Source organism: Cornus florida, unplaced genomic scaffold, assembly GCF_030987335.1.
Source record: "Cornus florida cultivar Cherokee Brave unplaced genomic scaffold, ASM3098733v1 CherokeeBrave_3.0.0_Hap2_Chr03, whole genome shotgun sequence".
In the NCBI taxonomy this organism is placed as follows: Eukaryota; Viridiplantae; Streptophyta; class Magnoliopsida; order Cornales; family Cornaceae; genus Cornus; species Cornus florida.
Window position 1 is genome coordinate 56176383 of NW_026775573.1, and position 10020 is coordinate 56186402.

Here is a 10020-nt window from a genome sequence, read left to right on the forward strand (position 1 = left end):
ATAGAGTAAAGATATACGGGATCATGTCGTTCAGGGGAAGCATAACAACAACAACGACAACAAATATACAGGTCATCCAACCACATATGCACAATGTATGCCAATGGAGTGCAATGATATGTCAATGTCGCTCCCCATTCCAAAATATTTTCGTTTCATCGTTCCAAACCATTAATGCAACCCAACCCATAACAACTCTATGGCATCATGAGAAAAGGGCTAGCTAGTTATCTCTGATCACAAGGCAACTCTAAGGCGTCATTTTGGGCCTAGGTAACTCAACCACACTAGGGGCTCTCTCTAGTTCCCTCTAGATCACATTAACGCCACAGACAACTAGACAACTCCTAGGCGCCCAAGTTTTTGCAACCATTTTTCAAAATCATTTCCCAAAAACAAATTTTCTTTTGTTTTCAAATCAATTCCTTTTTCTTACCCAATGATAATGCATGAGTGCTCCATGCCTTTCAAATGCTATAATCTCATACAATCCAACCTTAACAATATTACATGCTTTATAGAAATTTACAAAGGCATTTATCATACTTTTAAATCACAAATCCTACAATTTACATACATAAAGTACGAAATAAGCTCACTTAAACATGCATCTTCTTAACAAAACAACTAGCACATAATTGCACACATTCTACACTACATAAAAATCATGTATACAACATATGGATCATATCTCAAGAATTCAACACAACATAAACATGCTTATATAACAAATAAATAAATAAAAATTAACTCACAAAGTTCAAAGAAATGAGTATTAGAACACCCCTACCTCACAAATAGAGAGCAAGCCAAGGAAAACCCCCAAAATTTGAAATCACCAAAGTGGTCCGAACGGGACTTTGCTCCGATCAAAACGAAGCCCTTGTTGTGCTTGTTGACTTTCCTTTCAGTAGCAAAGTCAAAATCTTAATGGCAAGCCTAAATCTAAGCTTGAATATGGCAAAAAAATAATAATAATAAAAATAAAAAAATCAGAAGGATAGAGAAATGGCGAGACTCAGATGAGAGAGTGATAATCAGCTAATGACGATAAAGTCATTTGTAATGACTTATATCACTAGCGGATCCCACGGCTTTTAAAATATCTCCCTTAACATTATTATTATTATTATTATTATTATTATTATTATTATTATTATTTTATATAACCACATTACAACCACATTTAAAAATATAGCCATGTAATTAAGCATAAAATAATAATGCATGAAATGTAACAAACCCGAAAAAATAATCCCCGTGCGCTACAATACCGATTACGGGTCCCACCAGAGACCTCTCGGTCCGAAAAATGAAAAAATGCCGAAATTGCCAACGATATATTTCTAAGAGTCCCGGACTCAAAAAAATGCCCTAATCAACTCTCGGAGCTCACCCGGCACACCCCATGGTGCCTGGCACGCAAACGAGGCAAAACTAAAATAATTCAGAAAAATTGAAAAATCCCCAAAAATGGAAAAAAGGAAAAATCGGAAACATTACAATATATTATTAATTGGTGCATATTTATGTAATTATATGCTTGCATAGTGTTTATATTATATATATATATATATATATATATATATATATGTATAAAGAGACAAAAATAGATATTTGTATACAAATGGGCCCTATATGATTTATGGTCATTATAAGGGCCACATAACTAAAGGTTTAGTCATTTCTCTTCTTCATCATTCTGCTGCAGTACTCTTTCTCTCTATGTTACTTTTTCTTTTCTTTTTTCTCATTTTCTTTTTCTCTCAAGCTTTTAGCTTGGATCTCTCTCTATCCTTTTGGAATTTGTTGAGGCCGTAGAAAGCAGAGTCGAAGAGCTTGACGAGAGCTTTAAATTGATCGGAGCAAAGTTAGATTTGGGTGATTTTGTTGAATTTTGAAATATGAAAAAATTGGGACTTTTTGCATCTAAAAAGGTAGAGTTGTCTAATTGTCAATTACCTTGGATTTGATAATTAATTGGATGTTTTTGCCCCTCTTTAGCATATCAATTTGATGCTTAAATTGAATGATTTGATTCTAGGGTTTGGCTTATGTATTAGTTTGTCTATTTGATGTGATTATATGTTGATCTTGTGTATAAATTACAAAAAGACATGTTGTTAAGTGGTTATGTGATGAAACATATATTTTTCTTATATAATTGAGTTAATGTTTTTGGCTATATATATGCTTGACGATATTTTAGTGTTTGAAGCATGCTATAAATGTGAATTAATTTCGTTGCAGCCATAGTATTTCGTGCATGATATTTTTCTTATATGTCTGAGACTCTTTCCTTTGGATTGAAAACTTCCTTTAAGGACCGAATCATTTCTATATTTTTTTTTCGACACTATTCATTTTTCGTCCTTTTCCCTATTTTGTCTTTTCCCCGTTTGTCACTTTGTTGGCATAACCTCACTTTTTGTATTCGGAGTTGGTTTTTGACTTCATGTATCTTCATTCTAAGTGGTTTCCACGAAATACGTATCTTTACTTTTGTAGGAAAGTACTCTAGTTATTCCCGGTGTCCAAAGGGGTATGGATGCAAAGTTCTTCAGAAATATTTTTGTTTCTTGGGTTGTTTTTCGTAAATATCTTTTGGAGATTTTTTATTTCAGGGGTTTTTAAGAAAATATTTTTGGAAGATATTTTCATTCTGGGTCATTAGTGCAGTTTTCACTTTTTGGAGGGGCCATTGTCACGCCCCGAATTCTCTAAATAAAATGCTCTGGTACCATTTTGTCACGACCCGAAATTTCTAATAAAATCCTCAATTTATTTAAGTCCAAATACATCAAAATACACCAGGATCATAAAAAAATACCCTCTTTTATACAAAGTCAATTTTCTCTAATATACAAAAAAAAAAAAAAATAAATAAATAATAAAAAAATTCTCCAAATAAAATAAATTAAATCCTGCAACGCCAATTCTTCAGCCTAAGCCCGAATCTAACAATCCTCGTTCATCTTCTGCACTTGAAACTGGAGGGTGGTGAGACAAAAGTCCCAGTAGGAAAAATCATAACAAGAATTTCATGGAGGTTTAACAAAATAGCTTTACAAAATATACATATTCATGTGAATATATAGAGGAAATAAATATGCATTTAATCAAAACATTTAATAAAACTATTTGAAGCAAAACCACCCCATGCCATTCAAGGTATAGAGAACCCTACACTAAAAAAGAGTTTCCTCACTAGATCATCAAAGCCTCAAGCTCCGGCCTCCTCTACAATCTCGGTTCCTCTGTACTCCTCAAACTCTCTTAACTCACTCTGTCTTTACCTCAAAACTCACTCTCTATATCTCGGCTTCCTGACACTCTCTTTAATTTTTTTATCTCTGCTCTCTTTCTTTCTGTCATTGAATTCATATAGTGTACAACACCTTCAATTTATAATGACCTCACCAACACAATATCACACGCCATCATGTACACAATACCAATCAATTTGTAGAATATCTTTTAATGGGTCCCACCCATTATCTCTTTTCCTTACTTTCCTATCTTTTCAATTCTTTTTACTTCAAATACACTTTATCAGAAACCCACGTGAAGCCATCCAAGAAAATCAACTTGTGGGACCCACGAATTCCCTTTCTTTTCTTTCTTCCTTTTCTATTTTTCGGCACTAGGTACATCTCCCTTTGGCAGGATACAAAATAAATATATAGATATATATTAAAAAATAATAATAATAATATCAAATATCATAAGTCAAAAATAATAATGACTTCTTCCATATCTTCACATCATTACAATCCCAAAATCTTACTCCATCAGAACCCACATGTCACAATTGCTTTCTCAATTCCCCACTTAAGTCGGCTAGACCACCAACTCCATCAAACCAATATATATATACATATATATATATATATATATATATATATTATATAAATGAAACAAAAACAAAAAAAAAAAACCCATTAAACCTCCGGGACCCGCCAAACACACCATCACAATTTCCTTCTTTTCCTTTCTAATCTCAGCTGCAGCTCCATTGCTTCTCTAATCAGCAGACAAAACTATATATATATGAAATAAGTAACAAAATTTATGAACCCATTAAATAATTCAAGATAAATCTCCAATAAAAAATTAAATACTCAATCCTAACTAAATCATGAAATATAATTTAAATAAAAATCTTAAAAAAAAATAGGGTTATCACAACCATTGTGCAATTAATGAAAGTTATTGCAAAAATGCCTCGTTTTGAGCCTGAATCCTCGTACGGGATTCATTTTCACTTTTCGTCGAGTCGTGTACTCATAGAATTGCCTTCTGCTTGTTTTCCCTCAGTTTCAAGGTTTCTGGCCCTAGTTGCCGCCAAACTTGTTCGGGGCATATCTCTTTGCTCGAGACTCAGTTTTTTACGCTGTTTCTTCCATTGTTCATATTTTCTCATTTCGGTTCTTTTTTGTTCATGGAGTTTTGTCATTTGAGCGCGTCTGCTAAAATTCTACTTTTTCGTACCCGGCAGGGCCGTTTCGGGGTACTTTTAGGATTTTCCTATAAAAGGGGGGGTGAGACATTTCATTTTTGACCTTCTCCTCTCTTCATTCACGACCAGCAGCTATCATGGCAGCCCAAGGGGGGATGCCACCGTTCTTCTCTCAATTAAACCTCCTTCCCTTTGTTAAAAAGTCATAGTGCATTTGCGTTTTGTGTTTGTCTTGATGACGCGCATCTTTCTCCCTTATTAGAACCCATTTTTGGCTAAATTTTGAGTTCGGGTTTGAGGTCATGTTAATATTTTGGTAGGTCCTCTTTGGAGTTTAATATTCACCGTGTTGTCCTCGACAAAACCCCGAAATATTGTCGGATTCGGAGCGGTTTCAGTTTGGTGGCTTTTGAGATTTTCATCTCAAATTGAGGTAGAGGATGTCTTAGGTTCATTTAAATGTTGTATTGATGATTTTAGATATTTATAAAACTTGTATGCATGTTTTAGTTCAAGTTCTAGAATTTAATTTAATTATTTTCTATGTTTAAGATTTAATTCTCATGATGATATGTAACTTAGAATTAAATTGTGGCATGCTAGAAGTTTAGACCTTGGTATGGTTATTGACATATATTAAATTTGGATCATTTGAATAAGAATTGCAAATTTTATTTAATATTTATCTTTTGGGAAAGATTAATTCACATAGTTGAAACAAGTATAAAATCAACTTGTAATGTGATATTAAAGTAGGCCTTGGAGAGTTCTTTAACCTATGTTAATTTGAGGACGTTTGGAGTTGTTTGAAAATCTAGAGAAAATTAATTAATTTTATTTTAAGTGTTGTAGTCACTTAAATGAATTTTGGGTATAATATATGTGAAGACCATGTCATATCCTTTAACATATATTAATTTGACTCTATTTGGGATTGATTTAAAATTTAGAGACTTTTCATGTTAGGTTGAAAATCCCTTGAAATGTAGTGAAATTAATTACCTTGTGAGCATATTACTAATTAGATGTAGAATTAGTACTTGGGGCATCTTGAAATGGTAATTGAACTTAGCATGATATAGAATATCATTGACTTACATAACTTTTTTAAGCATATCTTTTGTAGGTATATAGCTTGTTAGAATATTACAATCGTTTACCTTGAAAGCTTGTTACTGAATTAAAGCTTATTTAATACTTGTGCCTTGGATGGTAATGTGGCTCAATTGTTGTAAAATAATCTTGCTTTGTGTATAAATTGCATATTGAGGACATAACATGTCATATGCTATTTAGACTTGAATTCTAGGACATGGTTTGTGTGGATTCAACCTAACTTGTGCATGGAATATGGTAACTTGCATTTTGATTTTGTATAAGTTTTGAACTTATTGATTTTGGAAAGCTTGTGAGGACATAAATTAAGTTATGGCTAGGGTTTGGCTCTAGTATGGAGACAAGAGTCTTCTAAGTCATAAGTGCGCACTAGGTGGTACCTTGTGGGTTGTAATTACCCGAAAATACTTGCTTGGTCTAGCAACCACATGTTCTAGTCTTTCCACTATTTGATTTCGCATTTAATTTCAAGTTGTTAATCGTGAATTGCTTACAGCTTGAGAATTAATACTTACTTTAAGTATTTGAATCCTACTTAGTATACTTGAACTTGTATATTTACTCCATGAGTTTAAATTTCATTTAGTATACTTGTGCCGTGTATACTTGTCTTATGTGTATTTTGTTTAGCTTTGTATACTTGTGTTTGTATACCTGATTTATGAGTACTCTATATATATCGAATACTTGTGTATGTATGTTAGATAATGCCTATCTTGTTTAACATGATTTAAGGTACTTGAATATGTATGCTTGTATGTCATGTATTATGTTTTAATACGGTTTGGTGTACTTGAGCATGTATACTTGTATGCCATTGTTCATTTCAATTGCGTGAGTAGCTTAGGATGCTCCCCGAGTCTCATCTTGATATCGACGTTAGGTGGCATGAGCCCTTTTAACTTATTTCACCTTAAGGTGATAATTTTATAAAATGCTAGGTCGATGCATGCTCATTCCCTATAAGTAAACTTGTTTACTCACCCCGAAGTTACCGGGTTATTTTCAGGTACGAATACCTTAGTTCGAGGTGCGCATCATTCCTTAGATGACTTGTTGCTTTTAAGTTTATATTTTATGCAAATGTTAGCATGAAATGTCATTTTGTAGTTATATATATCAAAACTTGTATCCTTGATTCCAAATATGTAATGTGTACCTAAGTACACTTTTTGGATACTTATTTCGTATGTATGACATGATGCCAATGGCCATTAGTTCTAAAGTTTACAAATATGTTTTTAAAACTTGAGATTTTAGTACTTGGTACTATTTATCGACTTTTTTTTGAAAAATGTGTCGATCGATCCAAAACTTCCAGGGGTCTTGTGGGTGTATTTTAAGATTGCATTTTCAATTTAGGCAATTTAAAAACCTCCCGAAGCCCCATTTCCTTTCCTTTGGCAGCAGCTCGGAAAGATTTTAAATTTCTTGACCTAATTTTCTTGAGGGTATTCTGGGCATTTTACAGTGCATTTTCTTTATTTCCGTCTGCGTTGTCAGGTAGAAAACTCGATTTTAAGGAGGGTTCTTCTTCGTGTTTTTCCAGAAAAATTTGTTTGATGGCCCGTTTTTGCTCTCAGTTACGGACAGATCCTGTAGCAGCTTTTTAACCCTCTTGACCTCTTCTGATCTAAGGGCATTTTGGGTATTTCACAGCGAGTTCTTTTTCGTTTTCCTCCCCGCGGTCGGGTAAAAAACTCGATTTTAGGAGAGGTTTCTTCTTCGTGTTTTTCCTGAAAAATTCGTTTTGGACCTCGTTTCGACTCTCAATTCTGGCTAAACCCTTTTTCTTCCCCTAGCATGTCAGGATGCTCGTGTGGATGCTCGTGGGGTGCTCGTGGTGCCCAGTCTCTACGTCCTGACATCAATTTGTATTTTCGCTCGTTCTCCTTCAGTCGGACTCCAAATTGAGTGAACGTTTTTTTGACCTTGACTAATTTTTCGCTGTCTTTCTAACGGTGTGCTCGATTGTACCAAAATCTTTCTGGATAATTACCAGTTTACCCTTTTAGCCTTAAATGCTCTTTTTTCTTCGTCTTGCCGTTTCTCTTTCGTCCGGACTCCGAATCATGTGATTCTTGAATCCATCTTGATTAGTTTTTCATTGTCTTTCCAGCGGTGTGCTCGATGGCACTGGAATCTACACTTTTAGAAATGACTATTTTGCCCATGGGGGCTTAATTGTTATTTTTCCAATCTTTTGCTTTCGCATCAGTACTCATTGAGTTCCACAACCTCATGGAAGGTCTTCAAAGTGTCAAAAAGGTGTGTTGTGCCTTGGGAGACCATTGTCTTATTATTTGCTTCCGCATTTCGAATCCATTAATGGGTCGACACACTAGGTTTGAAAATCCAGGGCCGTCACATTTTAGACCATTTGTGGATGTTATCGGGATAGATTTATATCATAGTTGAGCTGGGAACTGTTAGCCGGCCGATAACCCATTTTGGGAAGAAGCCAAGACCTTGGAATTTTTATCATCGTTTTAACTGGCCGACACAAGTCTGTCGACCGACCGATGCACCACTGTCTAATTACCTTTATACCCTTCTTCAGTCGTTGAAGTTGAGGTGATTTATAATCTTTAAAATAATTGTAATTAATTATATTTCCACATTGGAAATAACCGTAATGCCTTAGATGACCTCGGGTTCAAGTAACGACCCAGTTAGCGATTCGGACCCCCGAGTTCGGGTCGTTACAGTGAAGTTAAGGATTTGTTTTGGATAGTTACCAACCATTGCACCCATTTTATTTACATTGTAATAATCATGGATTGTATCTTTGGGACCATGAATTTTGGATAGTTATGTATATTCATTTTTAGACATGTAATCTTAATCCTAAATGATGAATTTCATGAGGTATATGTAAAATTAAACTGAACTTGGGAACTTTGTCCTTGTGAAAATGAATTAATTTGACTATATAATTCAGCTAGACGGGAAATGGATGAGTAGTCAATTGAATGATTTATCATATACATGTGTGTGGGTGTAACGGGAGCCTTGAATATCTTATATATCACTCTTATCACAAGTTGGAGTACACCCTAATGATCCTCCATGGGACCTAAGTGGTGTCCATAACCATTTCCACCCAAATTAGGCTTTTCTAGGCCATTTTTATCATTCTTGCCATGTTGAACCGATTCAACCCCCTTAAACCTATTCAAGAGTGAAATTAGGTTCCAAACATGGGCACACTGCCTATATTGAACCAGTTCAAGTTCCCCAGAACCATATTATCTTAGCAACTTCCAACTTTGGATCCCTAATTTCGAGCAGTCATAACTTCTTCGTTTCAAATCCAAATAGGGTGATTCTTGCATTCAAATTGAATAATTTTGAGTCAGTTTTCCAATGATACTAACGCCATATTCAGATTACCACCATACTAAGAGATATATGTGTTTAAGTTAGACAGTGTCAAGATTTCTCTTAAACCGAGCATGGGTTAACAAACCACTAAGGTCCTTAGATAATCTTACAATGTTATGGAATGATTATAATGGATTGTATAAACCATATTTAACTTACTTAGGGTCAAATTGTGTTAGGTTTTTTGAATAAAATATAAAAGTTTTTTAAAACTTATTTTTGAAGAAGTGTGACCCCTTATGACTAGTTGTGTCTATTGGCTAAGGGTGTGAAAATAGCCTATAAATTTATGGTTATTGTAATAGATTACATACGGTTTTTACTTCCATCCTTTATATTTCTTTTTATTTAAACCTCTATTTCATTCCACCAAAATATTATATATATATATATATATATATATATATCTGAGTTTATGGGCAACATGACACAAAGACTTGGTGATTCGTCTCTCTGTGAACGTGCTTATAGAGGATACTGGAGTTGTATCTTGGAGCTTTTTATAGTCGTCACAACATGCACGTAGGGAGGCTGTAAAGGCTTTAGGACAGCGCATACTGCGTGCCTCTCCATTAAACAGGCCAGAAGTTTCTTTACTCCTCTTATTGATTTTATATATTTTACTAGCCTATTATTTCAGTATATTGTTTTATTTATACTATATATATTGTGTTATGATTATATTGTGATATGAATATATAAGTGTAACATTTTAATATGATTACGTGAATGAACTTAAAAATAAGATGGTATAAAAATATTAAAAATCCCCAACATTTTAATGCCTTTACATTCGTCTCTTTATATATCGTTCTATGTTTCCAAAGTTTTAAGTTGGTTGTCAATTTGATCTTCGTATCATCTTTCATATTTTATGTCGGTAATAAAATGATAGATTATGTTTTGCATTCACGCAATGATAATGATAGTGATAATATAGAATGTTTCATGTGTATTGAATCTCTTTTGAGTCATTGCCTATTCTGCCTCATATAAAATTGAATTAATACATCAATATATGTTACTGTTAATTGTTCCTTGTTTGTTACTGTTAATTGTTC